The sequence below is a fragment of the Ovis aries genome, chromosome 3 (assembly GCF_016772045.2).
Source record: "Ovis aries strain OAR_USU_Benz2616 breed Rambouillet chromosome 3, ARS-UI_Ramb_v3.0, whole genome shotgun sequence".
Lineage (NCBI taxonomy): Eukaryota > Metazoa > Chordata > Mammalia > Artiodactyla > Bovidae > Ovis > Ovis aries.
The window spans coordinates 6,856,172-6,877,315 of record NC_056056.1 but is presented as its reverse complement, the minus strand read 5'-3'; the positions used below and the strand labels follow the sequence as shown (position 1 = coordinate 6,877,315).

General features: G+C 51.7%; 1 long non-coding RNA gene across 1 annotated transcript; it reads left to right on the top strand.

Annotated features, from left to right (window-relative positions):
- The first annotated feature begins 10,205 nt into the window (after positions 1–10,205).
- Positions 10,206–20,755, top strand: LOC114114127 (uncharacterized). Its single transcript, XR_003588971.3, has 3 exons — positions 10,206–10,509; positions 11,243–11,354; positions 13,343–20,755. It is a non-coding gene; the product is annotated as an uncharacterized LOC114114127 (long non-coding RNA).
- Positions 20,756–21,144: the final 389 nt, after the last annotated feature.

Sequence of the window (21,144 nt, the reverse complement as noted above, 5' to 3'; positions counted from 1 at the left end):
ATTGGGCGCGCAAGCTAGGGGTGCCTTGCGGGGACAGCTCCGCAGGACTGGAGGGCGCAGACCGGCAGCCAAGTCCGATCTCAGCCCTAGGCCCGGAAGCTCCTTTCCCGGCCCGGCCCAGCTCCGCCTTGCTATCCCGCTCGCGGCCGCTGGGCGCCGTCCTAGCTCCGCCCATTGAGCGAGCACACACCGGCCGGATCCGTGCCCAGCTCCCAGGAAGGACCCCCGGTGCCCCCGACTTGGGTGGGAGTTGGGTCGGACCACGGTTGGGCCTGGCTTTCACCTTCTCCCCAGGCTGACTGGACCACACCCACCCTGACGGGCGATGGGGACGATTCCTTAGCCCTTGCAGCCTACTGGGGCTTCCACTTTCTGCCTTGATGGACTCAATGAACTTTACTTTCTACATCTGTAAAATGGGGATAATCAAACCCACGCAAGATCTTGGGTCAAGAGCTCTGTTACTGTCAGTTGAATCTAACAGGAATGAGCCCAAGGCTGGGGCCACTTTTCTAAGGAGTAGCGTCTGGCCTTGGGCCTCGCATTCGAACGTCCACAACCTTGAGGCCCAGGGTGGAGCCTTGATGCCTTCGTGATTCTGGATAGCTCGTCGTGAAGGGGTGCGCCAGTCCCAGCCGCTCAGGTGGCAGCCTTGGTCTCCCATCGCCCCCACCCTCCACCACGTGGGCTTGGGAGTCTCTCCCACCTGACACTCGTCAGGGACAAGTCTTGAAGGAAGTGGAAAACGTTTAGAGATGAATTTAAAGACAACCCCATGTGCCTACAATTAAACATAAAAAAATGGGTAGAGTAGGGCTCCCCCATCCCCGACCCCGGCCACCAAGAAAAACGCAATCCAAAGCCTTCCAGGCCAGCGATGGGGACCCAGCAGGGTCCAGTATGCAGCAAGGGCTGGACAATTGCTTGCTTATAATTCTTCAGTTCACAAGGTTGTTGTGCAGATCAAGAGATGAACCTTTAAAATCCCCATCAGGTCTCAGAAGACCTAATTTTGCTTCCCCCTCCGTTGCCTAAAGGAGCAAGAAAAGTGGTAGGGGGATCAGCAGGGAATCTGCCTGTAATTCAGGAGACCTGGGTTCGATCCCTGGGTCGGGAAGATCCCCTGGAAGAGGAAATGGCAACCCACTCCAGTATTCTTGCCTGGAGAATTCCACGGACAGAGGAGCCTGGTAGGCTACAGTCCATGGGGTCGCAAAAAGTTGGACACGACTGAGCGACTAACACACACACACACACACACACACACAGAGCAGGCTTGCCAGAACACACACACACACACACACACACACACACACACATACACAGTCCAAAAGTTATTTTACTCACACAGAAGCGGAGATTTCCAGCTTGTCATGTAAAATCGGAAGACTGGACACCTGGGCCCAAATTCCTGTGTGGCAACAAGATCCCTCTGGATGGGGCCCTGGCTCTGGCGTACCTCAGTCTCCGCAGGAGTTCCCTTGGGAGTCTGGGGATGTTTGCCCCTTTTTAAAGGATTCACACCCCACCCCTCAGTTGATCCCAGGGCCCTGAATGGCACAGGCACCCCCAAGTGACCCCCGGGTTTCACAGCCCTGTTTGACCCCAAGTCACTTGCTCCATGGCACAGGTGAGGGGCCTAAGGGGCCTGGAGAAGGCTAGAGCATGTGGTCAGTAACCACAGGAGGCCCATCTTCTAGACCATTCTATAGGGTCCAGGGCAGAACTGGGATGGGTGGACTCAGCCTGGCCCGAGGCCAGCCTCTACCCTGGCTTCATTCATTCCTTGAGGCTGTGACAACAAAGCACCAGGAACTGGGTGGCTTAAAACAACAGAAATCTGTTCTCTCCCAGTCCTGGGAGCCAGAACTCTGACCTCAAAGTGTCCACAGGGCCATGCTCCCTCTGAAGACAATGGAGAAGGTTTTTAGCATCTCTGGGCATGGCTTATGTCGGTATCACCTGATCTCTGCCTGGACATGGAACAACAGACTGAGTCCAAATAGGGAAAGGAGTACATCAAGGCTGTATATTGTCGCCCTGCTCATTTAACTTATATGCAGAGTACATCATGAGAAACGCTGGGCTGGAAGAAGCACAAGCTGGAATCAAGATTGCCGGGAGAAATATCAACAACCTCAGATATGCAGATGACACCACCCTTATGGCAGAAAGTGAAGAACTAAAGCGCCTCTTGATGAAAGTGAAAGAGAGTGAAAAAGTTGGCTTAAAGCTCAATATTCAGAAAACTAAGATCATGGCATCTGGTCCCATCACTTCATTGCAAATAGATGGGGAAACAGTGGAAACAGTGACAGACTGTATTTGGGGGGGGGGCTCCAAAATCACTGCAGATGGTGATTGCAGCCATGAAATTAAAATACACTTGCTCCTTGGAAGAAAAGTTATGACCAACCTAGATAGCATATTCAAAAGCAGAGACATTACTTTGCCAACAAAGGCCCGTCTGGTCAAAACTATGGTTTTTCCAGTGGTCACGTATGGATGTGAAAGTTGGACTGTGAAGAAAGCTGAGCGCCAAAGAATTGATGCTTTAGAACTATGGTGTTGGAGAAGACTCTTGAGAGTCCCTTGGACTGCAAGGAGATCCAACCAGTCCATCCTAAAGGAAATTAGTCCTGACTGTTCATTGGAAGGACTGATGTTGAAGCTGAAACCAATACTCTGGCCACCTGATGCAAAGAGCTAACTCACTGGAAAAGACCCTGATGCTGGGAAAGATTGAGGGCAGGAGGAGAAGGGGACAACAGAGGATGAGATGGCTGGATGGCATCACTGACTGGATGGACATGAGTTTGAGTAAACTCCGGGAGTTGGTGATGGACAGGGAGGCCTGCTGTCCACGGGTTCGCAAAGAGTTGAACACGACCGAGCGCCTGAACTGAACTGATCTCTGCCCGCCTCTGTCTCCACGCGGCCTTCTTTCCTGCATCTGTGTCTGTGCCCAGATCTCCCTGTCTTTTCTAAACGGCACCAGTCACTGGATTGCGGGCCCACCCTAATCCAGTATGAATTCACCGTAACTTGATTACATTTGCAAAAACCTTATTTCCAAATAAGACCATGGTCATAGGTTCCTCAAGATTAGGATCTAAAATATCTCCTTGGAGGATACACAGCCACTCCAGTGGATGACCCCAGGTATGGCCCTTCTGGATGCTGGGCCTCAGTTTCCCCACCTATAACTCAAAGGCCTTTGGCTCTGACAGAGTTGGAGCCAATGAAGAGATCCTTGATGCCGCCAATGGCCTCTACCAGCAAGAAAAGAATAATTGTCTAGTGATTAGAACAGTAACAATCACAAGTTAACTTTTATTTGCTGAGCCCGTTCTATAGTAATGTTTGACATACTTATCTTAATATACCCTCCTAAAGGGGGTGACAGAGGATGAGATGGTTGGATGGCATCACTGACTCAATGGACATGAATTTGAGCAAATGCTGGGAGATAGTGAAGGACAGGGAAGCCCGGCGTGTTGCAGCCCATGAGGTTTCAAAGAGTCAGACATGACTTAGAGACTGAACAGCAATAAGTAGGTGTTGGTATTACACCCTTTTCAACAAGGAAACTAAGGCTCAGAGAGATTTGAGTGCTTGCCTAATGCTGCACAGCCAGGCTGGGTCGTTAACCCGAGTTTGGGGGTCTCTTCCACATACCTGGCCTCCAGGGGTCAGGTGCCTGCAGCTCTTCTGCTTCTGGGCCTGAGAGGGTCTGGACATGCAGAAGGGAGGGGCTGACCCCTGCTCTGTCCCAGCCCCTGGGCACCACACCGTGGAGCAGGCCCTGTCGCCTGCCCGTCTCCCAGACTCCTATCTTTAGAAAGCTCTGTGACCCATGACCTCCTTCCCGTCAGCAAGGGCAATCCTGTTTCCTCCATCTGCCTCCCATTAAGGCTCTGTCACTCAGAGACTCTCATTTCAGCTCTGAACCTTCTCTTTTTTCCCCTGCCTCTCACTATCCTGCCAGTCCAGCCACTTCCTGCCACCCAACTCCAGGCTTCTTAGCAGGCAGTGGGCCTGGGGCCAAGCACCCAGTGCTCAGACCCTAGCAGGGTCTGTCCCTGCCCCCTCCTCCCCAGGGAGTTACTCTGAGTACCTAACACACAGAAGGGGATAACCTTCATATATAAAGAACTGTTGAAAATCAACAAGAAGAAAACGAAAACACTAAGAGAAGAATGATCAAAGGACATGTACAGGCATGTCACAAAGGATGAAAAAGGGTCGACCAAAATAAGGAGAGAAGTGTAGTCTCTCCAGCTTTTCAACACTAACGGTGAAAACAGCTGACATATGGGGCTTACCACATGGTCGATTCTGTTCTATAGAAGCTCAGCAAAGTAAGTTACAGAACAGTAGGTACTGTCTGATCCCACTTGGGAAAAAGTGTGTGTGTGTACATGTGTGCATGGGAAGGACTAATTCTTCTATTTATTTTTAAATTTTTGGTTGTGCTGCATGGCATCTGGGATCCTTGTTCCCCAACCAGGGATCAAACCCACACCCCCTGCATTAGAAACACAGAATCTTAACCACTGGATCACCAGGGTAGTCCCCAGGAGTAATTCTCAATGGTCCTGTACTGAGATGTTAGCGGTGATTATTTCTAGGGGCTGGGATCAGGGAAACTTTGACCTTCTTTGTGCTTCTGTGTATTTTCCACCTTCTTACCAAGGACTGGGTCTTACCTGAGACTCAAAATGCTAAACCAGCCAGAGGCAGGATCCGGCCCTGAACCCTCTTACTCCTGGGGTTGAAGGCAAGACCGTAGAGAACCAGAGCATGGTCTGTTCCCAGAAACTTCTCTCCTCCTGGGACTCCCCTGGTGGCCCAGTAACCAGGACTCTGTTCAGGGGGCCCGGGTCCAGCCTTTAGTTGGGGAACTAGACCCCGCTTGAACTAAGGGTTCACATATCAGAGCTGAAGATCGGGGATTCTGCGTCCTGGGACTGGGACCCAGCGCAGCCAAATAAATAAATTAATTTTAAAAACTTTTTCTCCCAACTTCACCCAGGGACATCCTTCCCAGCACACAAGTCACCTCCCCCGAGGCCCTCCTGAACGCCCCCCGCCTCCCCCAGCTGCCCTCCCCCGGCTGCCCTCCCCAGTCCTCTGGCACCGCAGGGTCCAGGTTGACCGCATGAGTGGCACGCTGGTGACAGCAGCAGCCTCTGGTGGAGGGCGTCCTGGGCCCATGCATCAGATTAGAAGCTCTGCATGGCTTCCCTTGGGGCTCAGCTGGTAAAGAATCAGGAGACCTGTGTTTGATCCCTGGCTTGGGAAGATCCCCTGAAGAAGGGAAAGGCTACCCACTTCAGTGTTCTTGGGAAGTATTCTTGGGCTTCCCTGGTGGCTCAGCTGGTAAAGAATCCGCAGTGTGGGTCCTGGGTTCAGTCCCTGGGTTGGGAAGATCCCCTGGAGAAGGGAAAGGCTACCCGCTCCAGTATTCTGGCCTGGAGAATTCCATGGACTCTGTAGTCCATGGGGTCACAAAGAGTCAGATATGACTGAGCGACTTTCACTTCATTTCACTTCACGTGGAGGTCCCATCGACTGGTCAGAACACCCCAGGAAGAAAGCGGCAGCCATATTCCTGGGTCCTAGTCCAGGAGACCAAGGCCTGCAGAGAGGACTGACCAGCTCCAGGGCAGCCGGCCAGCAAGCGGCTCCCCAGGCCTCGAGCCCGAGCCTGGCCCTTGGCATCTCCCTGGAAACCCACCGCCTGCCCAGCCATGGCCCCCCGCACTCTCTCCCGCTGCCCTCCCCCCACACTCCTGCTCACCCTTTTACACGCTCACACACGCTCATGCTCACTTTCACACACAGGCACCCTCGCACACCCACACGTGCGTGTGCCACTGCATTCACACTCGCAAGACATTCTCACACGCACTCGCTGAGACACAGTCATGCACACGCATTCACACACGAGTGCACACACACACTCAGGGCTGAGGCTGCAGGAGGGCCAATGCCATGGCCCCAGCCCAGCACCCTACCTTCCCAGTGCCCCCTGTTGGCAGCCAGGAGGGGGGCCCTGGAGGGGGAAATTGGTAAAACCCCCCTCCCCTTTTATTTCTCTCTCTCTTTCAATTTGGCAGTTTCCTTACAGTAAGATACTTGGTATTAGTCACTCAGTCGTGTGCAACTCTTTATGATCCCATGGACTGTATGTAGCCCGCCAGGCTCCTCTGTCTGTGGGATTCTCCAGGCAGGAATACTGGAGCGGGTTGCCCTTTCCTTCTCCAGAGGATTTTCCGGACCCAGGGAGCGAACCTGGGTCTCCTGCATTGCAGGCAGATTCTATACCATCTGAGCCACCACTTGGAGAACACAGCAGTCCGCACGAGGGCTAGTCTCCCTCCTCTCCTCAGTGGGGCTTCGAGCCACAGGCCTGGCGGTCCCGGCAGAGAGGCAGACTGGGTGGACCCCCTCTGGTGAGGCCGTGGGGCCACCGCCGCCACCCTGGGCTTTCTCCTGTGTGTGCTCCCCCCAAACTCCTCTCTGTCTCCTTTCCCCTCCCCCACACCTGACCCCACCCTGACCCCCAGCAACCCTCACAAGCGGCCCAGCCTGCTTGGCTGCAGTCCCCACGCTGAAGGGCCTGGCCCTCTGTGGGGCTCAGGGGGCAGCTGAGGGACCAGGGGACTGGGAGCAGGAGTGGCCAGAAGGATCTGGGCTGGGCGGGGAAAGACTGCCCTGTCCCCTCCCTCGTTCTGTGTCTCTCCTAGGAAGCACTCAGGAGCATTTTCAAGACCCCCCAACCCCCAGGGACATCTCTGCCCCCATCTTTACCCTGCTTTTTCCCACCACCTGCCCCCTCCAGGAAGTCCAGCCCTGCCGGCTGCAGCCCCTGCTCCAAGGGCAGCCTCCTCCCTGACATGTCCCCACCGCATTCTGCATCCAGACGTTGCCAAGTGGTCCTGATGTGGGGCCTATGAGAGCCAGTTGTGGGCTGAGCTAGCCCCTGACAAAGCCCCAAGATGGGCAGCCCAGAGCCGCAGAGGGGATGTTGAGGGACCCCTCCCCTTTCTCTGCCGTCCTTGTGTGCCCACATCGGAGGCCTCACCTGACCCCCGAGCCTCTTCCAGAAGAGGTGAGTCCTTAGGGATCAGAAGGAGAACAGGGAGAGAAGGTACCTGCAGCCTGTCTTAGCGCCATAGGTTAGGTGGCTCCAACCATAGACATTCATTTCTCATAGTTCTGGAGGCTGAGAAGTTCAAGATCAAGATGCCAGCAAGGCAGGTTTCATTCCAAGGCCTCTTCTTCCAGCTTGTAGGTGGCCGCCATCCCCTGTGTGCTCACGTGACCATAGGGCACTAATCCTATTGTGGGGGTTCCACCCTCATGACCTCATCTAAGGCGACGCCTTCCAATGGTCTCACTTTATAACGCCATCGCATTGGAGGTTAGGGTGTTCATGTATGAATTTGCTGGGTGGGGAATACAAATGTTCAGCCCGTGCAGAGCCCCTCAGGACCCCCATCTCAAGATGGGAGGAGGTTTGGGGCCTGGGGTCTGGCCTGGCTTGTTCTCAACTTAGCTGCCTCATGGGCACAAGAAAATGGTGGTTTCGAGGCTCACCTAGATTCCTTCCTGCTCCAGAAGTCAGGGGTCCTACTGAGAAGGACACTGAACTTCACATGTGGGAACCATCCCAGGCCTCCTCTGGGCACATCCTCTCCACCTAAATGCTAGACCATCTGTATATGCCTTTCCATCCTTGCAGGCAGGTATCTGTAATCTCGGCCCAGGCCTTGCCCTCAATGAGCCTCGGTCTATCTCCTTGCCAAAATGGGTTGGGGAGGGTGCCCAGGAGGTCTGAGCCTGCCCCATGCCTCACTGGTCTGTGAACCCAGAGTCTTGATTCACCCAGACTCCCCATCTGACCCCCACTGTCGCCCGCTTGGCCTCAGTTCCTGGCAGGCCGGCCCAGAGGTGGAGCTCAGGGCAAGAACCACTCAGAGCCCTCCACCCCTTGCAGCTCAGCTGAGTGCGAGGCTCTGCCAAGGGAAGGCTCAGGAGGGCTCAGAGCCCTTGGGGATGGAGGGAGACAGAGAGGGGCACAGAGCAGGGTCCTTTGTGCTCCGGGGAAGCCCCCCCACCCCCACTCCACCGCCGTGGGCCCTGCTTGGCAAAGCTGACGGCAGGAAGAGTCCCGTCGGCCATCCGTCAGGGAGACAGAGAGGGCCCGTTCTAGGAGGGGAGCCGGGAAATTTGATCATTAAGAAACCCTCCTGGCTGTCTGGGGGAATTTAATTAAATTGCTGGAGAGGGCTGGGAGAGAGAGCCACATCTGGAACCAATATGTGTGCTTTGATTTTTTCCCCTCCTCTCTTCTCTTTCTCTCATTCCCTGCCTCCCTCTCCCCATTTCTGGAAAAGGGACACAGAAAAGCCCTGGAGTATTGGTTCCTCCGGGACACAGTTCCTGGCAGACAAAGACGGAGGGAAACCAAAGACAGGGAAACCGTGGAGAAGGCACAGAGGCAGAGGAGCTGGCTGAACACAGGGGCAGAGGCAGGGACGGGAGAGCCAGGGCAGAAGAGGCCTGGGGGCGGCGCGGGGAGCTGTTCCCTGGGATTCGGCCTCAGGGGAGTCGGCAGTGACCAGAGGTCAAGGTCTACTTCGCAGACCCAGAGAGTAGGTTCCAGAAAATCCCAGAAATCCACACGCTCAGCCAAGGGTCCCTCCTCAAGCCAGCGTTTATCAAGGCCCTGCCCAGCTTGAAATGCATTGTGGGTGAATCCTCCGGAAGTGTAGGTACAGATGAGAGAGAAGTGACTTGCCTAGCGTCGCAGAAGACACGGGTGGGTGGCAGTACCGGGGTTTGATCCCAGACTTTCCTGGATTCTGCCCAGATGTGCTGCGTGGGTCACAGTGACTGCGATTCCTTTTCTGGGCAACTAGTGCTGGGCACAAGCTTAGGCTTTCGTGGGCAAGAGCTGACTGAGAGAGGGGGTGAGGTCAGAGGCCTTGTCTATCTCTTACCCCTGTGGAGCAGGACTCTCCAGACCCCACCTAGGCTGCAGCCCCAAGCCAGGCCAGTGTGGGTATTCACGGGCAGGGGAATGGGTGGGCAGCTTCCCGGCCTTGACCCCAGTGGCTGAGCCATCTGACACTAACCTAGTTCCCTCGCAGCCAGATGCCTGCACATTAGAAACCCTGCCCCTGGACTTCCCCAAGCCTGCCAACTCCCACCCCCCAGGCCCCAGAGTCCCCTGCCAGGGCTGGGTCTTTCCTCTGGTCAGACAACCTCTGGGCTAATTCTCTTCCTCCCCTAAAACCCAATACATCCCCACTAGCCTGCACAGCCTGGGGTCCTTTCCCGGATCCCACCTTCCCATCCCTGCCCAGGATGGCTGAAGTTCTGCCCTGAGTTCAGTATGCGTCTTCACGCTTCATCTGCAGGGTGTGAGACCAGAGGGCAGCCTGGTCCCTGCCGTGGTCCCAGGTCCAGCCCAGAACAGGCACAGGGAGGAAGGTGGCACCTGCCTGTGGAATGGATGCCTCATGACCTTGGTGTATGCAGAGCAGTTGAAAAAGGTCATTTAAGCCCTTGGCTGGGAGGGGAAAGCGAGGCAGAGCAAGAACAAAAAGGATGCTTGAAACAGGTAAGGTTGGAGCCTGTGGGTCCTTCGCATGTGCTGGGTCTCCTGCCTGGCTGCCCCTAGACTCTGTCCCCTGTAACCTGCAAAGTGGAAAGTGTTAGTCACTCAGTTGTGCCTGACTCTTTGCAACCCTAGGGACTGTAGTCCGCCAGGCTCCTCTGTCCTTGGAATTCTCCAGGCAGGCTTCAAGAGTCAGTTTAGCACAGCTTCCTTGGGGAAGCCCTCCCCGGTGCCCTCCCGCAGCCCTCTCCCACGTGGAGCTTTAATCTGTTCACTTCTCTGCTGAGACTGGCTTACTGACATCTCTGCAGGACCAGGCTGTCTGGGTCACTGCTCTATCCCCCGTGCTCCAGCCGACTCCCAGGACTGGAAGGCAATCAGTGAAAATGTGTTGATAGAGGCACTAACCCCTGCATTTGGATGGACCAGCTTGTGAGCTGAGGCTGGGTGGGAGTGGTGGGGTGTGGGGGCAGGTGTGGAAACAGGCCTGGTCCTGCCCTCGGGCTCTGCTCTAGGCCTGTAGTTTTTGTTGTTTAGTTGCTAAGTCACCTCCGATTCTTTGTGACCCCAGGGACTAGAGCTTGCCAGGCTCCTCTGTCCATGGGATTTCCCAGGCAAGCATACTGGAGGGGGTTGCCATTTCTTTCTTCAGGGGATCTTCCTGACCCAGGGATGAAACCTGTGACTCCTGCATTGGCAGGCGGATTCTTTACTGCTGAGCCACCAGGCAAGCCTGCTCTAGGTCTGGGGGAGTAATGGCGGTGGTGATGTGGCCGCTATAATAAGTGGAGTGTGCTCTGGGGGGGCAGGCATCCGGCACAGGTTAGGGATGACCAGCAGAGGCGTTCTGCAGCCTTGTGGTGACCCAAGGGGTACAGGTAATTAATTCTTTTTATCCTCCCATTGGACAGATAAATAAAGGAAGATTTAGGGAAACTGGGCGGGGAAGTGGAGAGTGCCCAAGTTGGGACTGGAACTCGGCGCTGTCTGGGGTGGTTATGCCAGTCTGTCACTGCATAACTGTGGAGTCATGTCTTCTCGGAGGGCAGGGAAAGAAGGTCTCCAGGAACCTGAGGGGGGCTCCCCACCCCACGCTGAGCGGTGGGAAGCAGCTAGGTGGGGTGGGATGGGACGGTGAGGGACCAGAGGCCAAAGGGCTGCACTGAGAGCTGGGTGATCAGACAGGGTGGGGGTGGGGGCCACACAGGGCAGGGGTCCAGCCTCCCTAGGGGAAGGAGCAGGAAGACCAGTGGCAAGCCCCAGCAGCCAGCCTGCTGGGCCGTCCACACGGCCCAGGGATACGAAACAAACCAGGAGGGAGGCTCGGGGTCCCACTTGGAGGCCCTGACAGGGTGATGATATACAGAATTTTAAATAAATGTATGTCCTTAGGGGCACATTGTCTGGAGAGAGAAAAAATGGCCATGCTCTTCCCCACTCCCGCCTCCCATCCCTCCCCCAACCCTGGCCAAAGAAAAAAAAGGAGAAAAGGGGGGAAAAAAAATCCATTGCCACAGCTAAAAAGGAAATTGCATTAATACAGATTGTTTTATTTAAAAAACCTTGACCTCCACTTCAAAAAAAAGTCATTAGGCATTCTCCTTCTCAAAGGCTGCCGAGTGATTACCGGGAGGCCGATCCATTTCTCAATGACTTACTGTTCCTGGCTGCTCGAGGGAAATGTGTGAGGAATCGGGAGTAATTTAAGGCTCCCTGCAGAAAGGTGTGTAAATCTTTGCATGTCTAAAGAAACTTTACCAGACCACTAAGTCGGAGGAAAAGAAAACTGGAAGAGCCCCCACCCCCATCTCCTTTTTTTTTTTTTTTTTTTCGTTTCTTGCCTTTGGAACTCTGATCTCTTTGATCGTAAAAATGGTCATATTTCACCCCCAAAATATCAGCAATCAGCGAACTAAGGAAGTGGGGGCCCATGGGGAGTTTAACCACCGATTAGGCCCTTGGTTTAATTATTTAACGCCTGCCTGGATCGTACAGGCTGTGAACACACTCTCCTGGCGAGGGTTCAAGATCGAGTTATAAATAATAATAACTATTAGATCCCCAATTAAGCCGGTGAGCTGACCGCCCCAGCCCTGTCTTTCAGCCCCACCTTATCCTCCGCCACTGTGGCCCCCGCCCCCATGCTGAGTGCGGCGAAGGGCCTCGAGCAGCTCCACTCTGCTCACCGCAGAGTAATCACAGCAAGATGTTGGCGGGCCCGCGAGGGAGCCAGGGCAGGGCCTGAGGGCTCCGGAAGCCTTTGTGGAGGCTGGGGGTGCCTTGGGCCTAGCTAGGCCCATGCCCCTCGCCCTGCATCCTTCCCTGGATTCCTGGGGAAGCCAGGGCTGGAGGGGGTGGGATGGATCACTGGCTGGAGGGGGTGCCTTTCCCCTCCAAGACTCAGTTTGTCCACCTATAACAGAAAGGACTTCTCCAGCAAGGCTCAACCTGGGAGTCGCATGGGTCCCCAGAGCCTGAAGCCCACAGCTTGGAAGACTTGAGTGTCCCCCTGTGGCTTCGTGCTTCTCCAAAATGCCAGTATTCAGTGCGTGAGTGCATGCCCAGTGACTTCAGTTATGTCTGACTCTTTGCAACCCTATGGATCCACCAGTCCATGGGGATTCTCCAGGCAAGAATACCGGAGTAGGTTGCCATGCCCTCCTCCAGGGGACCTTCCCCACCCAGGGATCTTACATCTCCTGCACTGGCAGGTGGGTTCTTTACCACTGGCACCACCCAGGAAGCCCTCTGTATACAGTAGGTGCTCAGTAAATCGTTGTGGAATGAGTTGTTCAGGACCATTTTACATTGGTTCTATGAAGCCCGTGAGCCCCACCCCAAGGTCAGCTAAGAGGGGTTGTCGCAGGTCCAGAGTGTAAGTAACCTGGGCACCATGCCATGCCCACTGGGAGCCCTGCACACAGCAGATTCTTAATAGGAGCCTGTCATTTGGCCTGAGACCCAGATCTGGGCCTGTCCCAGCCCTGGGCGGGTCCTTGGGTCCCCAGAACTGCCTGAATGCCATTGTAGCGTGGCCTAGACCTAGTGCATCCCGCCAGCCAGGTGTGTCCTGGGCAGTAGAGATCAGCCATTCAACCCATTCTCTTTCAAAATGACCCTTCATGGAGCCCTACTGTGTGCTGGGTCAGGGCCTGCATCACTTCTCCTTTCTTTTTCCGTGCAGGCTCTGCAGACACGGTGGTGTAAAGGATAGCGCAGGCAGTTTACAGACGGGACGCCAAGGCTCAGAGAGGAAAGCACGCAGCCCAGAGTCACACAGCAGGTCCACAGCAGACACACAGCAGGCCAGCCTCATATCCAGCCAAGTCTTCCCATTTAGGACAGGTTCTCTGTGCTCTCTTGACTTTATCAAAGCCTTTTTTTTTTTTTAAAGCCTTTATTGAATTTGTTATAATATTGCTTCTGTTTTATGTTTTGGTTTCGGTCTTTGGGCCACGAGGCACATGGGCTCTTAGTCCCTGGACCAGGGATCAAACCTGAGCCCCCTGTATTGGAAAATGAAGTTTTAACCACTGGACCACTAGGGAAGCCTCCCAAAGCCTGTTACTACACCCATCGGTGCTGTTTATTGACTATTTTCCACTTGCCAGGTTCATGCTAGGCTTTTTGCTCAACTCTTACACAGATCATTTCATTTGATTCTCACAACAGCCCTGTGAGATAGGTCTCATTGTTACCTCCATCTTACAGGTGAAGAAACTAAAAGGCCAAGAGGTTAGGTGACCCAGTGAACGTCATGCAGCTGGAAAATGTCGAACACAGGGGCCACTGCATCAGAAAGATTTAAAACAAACACAGGAAAATGAAAAGTCACGTGAAAGAAGAGGAAAAGAGAAGTTAATACACGGACTTGCCTCCTGGACAGAGAGTTACTGTGATTATGTCTTAACATTATCTGGGATTCCTGGTAGCCAGGGCAAGAAGGGAAATGCAATGGGTTATACCGATCGCATTCCTTGGTCTTTATTTTTTAAGGAGGGAGCATAATGCTTCAAGAGAAACAAGTGACTTATTAGCCCTAAATTCTCTATGGGACAACTTGTCGTGATGGTTAGAAGCCTGACAAGCTTACCAGGAGACAGAGCTCAAGCTGTCCAAGTGTCCGTCCCCCTCCCCTCATGGTTGTTGTGACGGTGCTTTAGACGATGCAGTTCAATACGTCTCTGGGCTTACAGGAAGGCTCGGTGAGTAACGAGTCCCCTCTATCTGGAGGACATACCTATCTTTGGACTTGCAGGTAGAGCAGAAACATTTTTCAAAGGGATATAATATTTCATCCCTTGCCAAGAACTGAGAACCAGTCACTTCAGTAGGATTTCCTGGTGTGGAGGGTCCTTGGGAAGCAACTGAGGCTGGGAAAAGTCTGGGCGGTGAGCTGAGGGAGGGGACCAGATGTGCTGCCCCGTTTGGGCTCGGCTCCACTTCCCAGAGGGTGCACCGGGGTCTGGGGTGAGCAGGGAGACCCGCTGTGAGAGCAACCTGACACAATATTTACAGAGTCCTGTGATCTGCCACGGTCACGCCTGGTCACATCTGAGGCACATCAGCCTGTGGTGTTTACGATTCCCCAGACGAGCAGCAGTGAACACAGCTTGGTCCCCGAGCCTCTGTGTGCTGTCCCTGCTGAACTGTCTCCTTCAGAAGAGGCTCTTGGGTTTGTGGCTGCAGGGGAACAGAAAAGCTGCAGGATGCCATGTCGTCCTTGGTCTCTGTTTCTCCATCTGTGAAATGGGCTTAGTCCTTTAGTGATTGACAGTCAAGTGTCCTGCAGAGGTTGTTACAATGAAAGAAAGGCCCAATTATAGAAACAGAACCAATTCCATAAGAAAAATGAGTAGTGAATATAATCAGACATTTTGCAAATAAATACAAGTAGCCGTTAAACTAATAACCTCTATGAGAAAAGAATCTGAAAAAGCAAAGACGTTTCTTTGCCAACAAAGGTCTGTCTACCCAAAGCTCTGGTTTTTCCAGTAGTCATGTATGGATGTGAGAGTTGGACTATTAACAAAGCTGAGCGCCAAAGAATGAATGCTTTTGAACTGTGATGTTGGAGAAGACTCTCGAGAATCCCTTGGATTGCCAGGAGATCAAACCAATCAATCCTCAAGGAAATCAGTCCTGAATGTTCATTGGAAGGACTGATGCTGAAGCTGAAACTCCAATACTTTGGCCACCTGATGGAAAGAACTGACTCACTGGAAAAGACCCTGCTGCTGGGAAAGACTGAGGGCAGGAGGAGAAGGGGACGACAGAGGATGAGATGGTTGGATGGCTTCACTGACTCGATGGACATGAGTATGAGCAAGCGGGGGAATTGGTGATGGACGGGGAGGCCTGGTGTGCTGCAGTCTATGGGGTCACAAAGAGTCCGACACGACTGAATGAACTGAGCTGATATGTATGACTGAATCACTTTGCTACATATCTGATACTAACACAACAATGTAAATGAATTATACTCCAATATAAAATAAAACTGAATTAAAAAACAAAAAAGAGTAGCCATTAAATATTCCCATTCAGTGATTAATTTGAGCAGAGACATTACTCTGCCGACAAAGGTTCGTATTGTCAAGGCTATGGTCTTCCCAGTGGTAACGTACGGCTGTGAGAGCTGAACCTTAAAGAATGCATAACACCAAAGAATTGATGCCTTCGAACTGTGGTGCTGGAGAAGACTCCTGAAACTCCCTTGGGCAGCAAGGAGATCAAACCTGCCAACCTTAAGGGAGATCAACCCTGAATATTCACTGGAAGGACTGATGCTGAAGCTGAAGCTCCAGTATTTTGGTCACTTGATGCAAACTGTGTGGATCGCAATAAACCATGGAAAATTCTGAAAGAGATGGGAATACCAGACCACCTGCCCTGCCTCTTGAGAAATCTGTATGCAGGTCAGGAAGCAACAGTTAGAACTGGACATGGAACAACAGACTGGTTCCAAATAGGAAAAGGAGTATGTCAAGGCTGTATATTGTCACCCTGCTTATTTAACTTATATGCAGAGTACATCATGAGAAACACTGGGCTGGAAGAAGCACAAGCTGGAATCAAGATTGCTGGGAGAAATATCAATAACCTCAGATATGCAGATGACACCACCCTTATGGCAGAAAGTGAAGAGGAACTCAAAACCCTCTTGATGAAAGTGAAAGAGGAGAGTGACAAAGTTGGCTTAAAGTTCAATATTCAGAAAACTAAGATCATGGCATCAGGTCCCATTACCTCATGGCGAATAGATGGGGAAACAGTGGAAACAGTGTCAGACTTTATTTTGAGGGGCTCCAAAATCACTGCAGATGGTGATTACAGCCATGAAATTAAACGACATTTATTCCTTGGAAGAAAAGCTATGACCAACCTAGATAGCATATTGAAAAGCAGAGAGATTATTTTACCAAAAAAGGCCCGTCTAGTCAAGGCTATGGTTTTTCCAGTGGTCATGTATGGATGTGAAAGTTGGCCTGTAAAGAAAGCTGAGCGCTGAAGAATGGGTGCTTTTGAACTGTGGTGTTGGAGAAGACTCTTGAGAGTCCCTTGGACTGTAAAGAGATCCAGTCCATTCTGAAGGAGATCAGTCCTGGGTGTTCTCTGGAAGGACTGATGCTAAAGCTGAAACTCCAATACTTTGACCACCTCATGCAAAGAGTTGATTCATTGGAAAAGACTCTGATGCTGGGAGGGATTGGGGGCAGGAGAAGAAGGGAACAACAGAGGATGCGATGGCTGGATGGCATCACCGACTCGATGGATGTGAGTTTGGGTGAACTCCAGGAGTTGGTGATGGACAGGGAGGCCTGGCGTGCTGCGATTCATGGGGTCGCAAAGAGTCGGACACGACTGAGCGACTGAACTGAACTGAACTGATGCAAGCAGACAACTCACGGGAAAAGTCCCTGATGCTGGGAAAGATCAAGGGCAGAAGGAGAAGAGGGTGTCAGAGGATGAGATGGCTGGAAGGCATCACCGATGCAATGAACATGAACTTGGGCAAATTCTGGGAGGTGGTAAGGGACAGACAGGGAGGCCTGGCATGCTGCAGTCCATGGGGTCGCAAAGAGTCAGACATGACTGGGCGACTGAAAAACAACAACAACATACATATTAAAAGAAGAAAATGTCTTTTAAACTTAAAAGTAAGTTGTTACTATTGTTTTATTTGTTTAGGGCTATGCCTGGGCTTTCTCTAGTTGCAGCGAGCAGGGGCTACTCTACAGTTGTGGTGCTCGGACTCCTCATTGCGATGCTTCTCTTGTTGCAGAGCCTGGGCTCTAGGGTGTGGGCTTCAGTAATTGTGGCCCACGGGCTTAGTTGCCCCACAGCATGTGGAATCTTCTCGAACCACGGGTGGAACCCATGCCCCTTGAACTGGCAGACAGGTTCTTAACCACTGGGCCACCAGGGAAGTCCAGGTTATTATTATTATTATCATCATCATCCTTCTTCCTGGTCTGTCGGCAGTTTGACAAGAGGAGGAGTTGGGCAGGAACTCAGAGGCATTCACAATGGGATACAGAGAAGATTCAAGGGCCTGTTCTCCATGCCCAGCAGAGGTCATGGGAGCAACAAGGAAGCGAGTACAGGCTGTCCAGTGGCTTCCTGAAGCTCCTGATCTGTGGCATCAAGAAGCTGGAAGTAACAAGGTTGCTGATGTGCAACAGATCTAAGTGTGCTGAGAGTGTCCACGCTGTTTCCTTAACAGCTACAAAGATATCTTGGAAGAGCAGCCGGCCATCAGAGTCCCCCATCCCAAGAAGAGGCTGTGCAGCAAAGAAAGTGAATGGACAGCTCTTGGGCACGTTTTATTCACGCTAAATAAAACCATGGAGACTTGTGCCATCAGTAGAGAAAATAACTAAATATACTAAAATAACTGAAGTGGTGCTGTGCTCTTCAGGGGTAGAAATTGATACAAGCTTTTTGGAGGCTATGAAGCAATATTATCAAAAGTCTTAAAGTCTTTGGCCAGTATCTGTGACTCAGTGCCTTAGCTGTCCGTTTGCTGCTGTAACAAATGATCACAAGCCTAGTGTTTTAAAACAATACAAAGGCAATATGTTAACCTTTTCAGAGAATAGATGTTGTTGTTGTCCAGTCGCTACTCTGTGCATTGGACTCTTTACAACCTCATGGGCTGCAGCATGCCAGGCTCCTCTGTCCTCCAGCATCTTCAGGAGTTTGCTCAGATCTGTGTCCATTAAGTCAGTGATGCCATCTAACCGTCACATCCTCTGCCATGCCCTTCTCCTTTTGCCTTCAGTCTTTCTCAGAAAACAGAAGTCCTGGGCTAAAATCCACGTCCTGCAGGGCTGCATTTCCTTCTGGAGGCTCCAGGGAAGTTCTGTCTCCTTGCCTTTTCCAGTGTAGAGGCTGTCTGTGTTCCTTAGTCAGTGGCCGCCTTCTTCTACCTTCAAAGCCAGCACTGCCCAGCACTTCTCACATTGCATCACTCCAGCAATGACTCTCCTGTCTCTCTCTTCCACTTTAAAGGACCCATTCAGATGGTCCAAAACATTCTCCCTGTTTTAAGGTCGCTTGATAGGAACACTTAATTCCATCTGCTGTTTTAATTTTGCTTTGCCATATCCACAATTTCCAGGGATTATGTCAATATCTTTGGGAGGTTACTATCTGCCTACCACATCCAGATATCCTATTTCTAGGTATTTATGATCAAGAAAGTAACTATGGATGTATAGTAATAGGGACTGATGTACAGCAATAGGGAATAATATATCACTAGATTTTCAATAAAAATAATAGTGGACAAGACTAATGACATAATGCAAGCTATTAAAAAGCACAACATAATTTGACTTTTATAACGTATTTAACTATTCTCTCCATCAATCTAGAATATTGATAAAAGCTAGAAAGATATACTCTTTATTTTCAGCTCACGCCTTTTTCTTGTCATATAGCTTCTTCTCAGTCTTCAATTCAATACTGAATAAATAGGAAGATTATCATCAATCTCTTTCATTAAACCAACTTTATATATATATGTATATAAAATCTATTGTGTCTCAGAAATCTCTAGGAGTGGGATATATGTGCTTTTATTGTCTTAATTTTATTCGTGTATTCTAAAATCTCTGCAATAAGCATGCCACTTCTGTACTAAGAGAAGTTAACTTTTTTAAAAGCATGCAAGCTTTCAAGACTGGGGCAAATATGCATTTTTACTCATGCTCAGACTCGGAAGCCAGTCTCGAACAGAGCTGCCAACCAAGGATCAGCTTCTCACCACAGAGCAGGGGCTGTCTCGGCTCCTTCCCCCTCCTCCCCTTCCCCCCTGCTTAGAGCAGGGCCTGCTTCAATAACCACTCGCTGAACAGAGACGTTCCAAACTGGGATCTTATTCTCCCTTCATTGCCCACTCTGGGTTAGCATCACAGGATTTGTCTAAATCACCATGGGAGTCATTTATCTTTTAGCTGTATCCCTTTCGGGTAATGAGTTCCATCCTTCCCAGGTTAACTGGAGTTTCCTGGGGTGCATTCCAGGCTGCCTCAGGCCTGGAGCTCTTGCTCAAGTGCTGAGCTATACAATAGCAGTCAATGCCACTTGCCCTACTCTGCCATCCTTGTACCACCCCAGCCACCAGCCTTAGGACCCACCAGGGGAATTCGCACCCTCATAACAACAACGTGAAGAATGCCAATTCACAAGAATCCTTTCAAATTCGTCCCTTTATCACACAGATGACAGATTACAGTCAGGGAGGACCAGCAAGTGACCTCTTCAAGGCTACACAGCTAGCAAATGGCAATGCGCAGATTCAAACTGGTGTCTCCTTAGCCCTAAAGCTTGAGTTTGCCATCACTGCCTTCCATGACTTCTTGGAATAAATGCTTTTTTTTTTTAAATCTTAAAAAAATATTATTTATTTATCTTTTGGCTGCGCTGGGTCTTTTTTGCTGCACTTTCTCTCTAGTTGCGGCGAGCAGGGGCTACTCTTCATTGTAGTGCCCTGGCTTCTTGCAGAGGCTTCTCTGGTTGTGGAACACAGGCTCTAGGGCACGTGGGTTCAGCAGTGGTGGCACGCGAGCTTAGTTGCCACGTGGCACGTGGAATCTTCCAGGTCCAGGGATGGAACCTGTGTCTCTTGTATTGGCAAGTGGAATCTTAACCAGTGGACGTCCAGGGTTGTCCCCTAAAAATGGTAACCGTTAACACTAACTGATTGCTCCCCAGGTACCAGGTGCCCCATATATATCAACCTACTGAATCCTCCTAAGAGTCCATCTTACAGATGCGGCAACTGAAAAGCAAGTATTAATAGACTGCCAAGGCTCACAGCTGGGAAATGCAAGGTCTGCATTTGAACCCGGATGATGTTCAGGCCCTTTCCAGCTCTGCAGGCTGACGCTGACAGTGTCCTGTGCTCTAGGCCATACGCCCAGGATTGCACTCTGATGGAATGCCCATAGAGCCCAAGCTGTAGGTGCAACATCAGACCCCTTCTACAAGGGAGGACTTCCCTAGTGGCTCAGACAGATGAAGTGTCTGCCTACAATGCAGGAGACCTGGGTTCGATCCGTGGATCGGGAAGATCCCCTGGAGAAGGAAATGGCAACCCACTTCAGTACTCTTGCTTGGAAAATCCCATGGGCAGAGGAGCCTGGTAGGCTACAGCCCACAGGATCACAGTCAGACACGACTGAGTGACTTCACTTCACTTCACAAGGGAGGAGGGGGGCTCAGAGGGGGTGGGGGACATGTTTGAGGTCCCACAGCAGTGCGTGATGGACTGGGCCTGGCATCTGGTCTCTGACACCAGTGCTGCTCTGAACGCTGGCTGTGCTTTCCCCGGGATAAGCGCCCCCTACCCTTCGCTTGCTGGGTGCTCCAGCAGGGGAGAGGTTCTTCCAGGCAGTTCCTAGAGTCCAGTCACCGCCCAGCCCTGCTCAGTCCCTCAGAAAGTCATTCAACCACTCACATGTGGGCAGCGCTGGGGACCACTGGAGCCCCTGGATCTCTTTCTCATTGGACACTCACTGGGCAACTTTCCAAAGAAGAAGAATTTGCTGTCCAATGGTTAAGACTCTGTACTTTCAGTGCCGGGGGGTGAGGGTTCTAGCCCTGGGAAGGGAACCAAGATCCCACGTGCTTTGTGGCATGACCAATAAAATAAAATAAATTTGGAAAAAAAGAAGAAGCTCATCTCTCATCATTTCCAGGTCCTGAACCTACCCTTGCATGTGCTCTTATGGATGGCTGTGGCTAATGTGGGGGACACATGGCCTCATCTTGGGGGTGATGCCTTTCTGGGAAAAATCCTGGCTCATGCAGAACCTGGCTGCTCCTCTACAGGTTTTCAGGGGTGAGTGCCGGCTGGGTTTCCTTTGCAGCAGCCCAGAAAGGAGTTTCTGAAGGTCTTCTCCTGGTGGGATTATTTTTCTTGCTCAAACGTTATGGCTCTGCAGTGGTGGAGGGGACAATGGAAGGCCAGGCCTCCAAGAGCAGTTTTGGGGAAAGACCAGCAG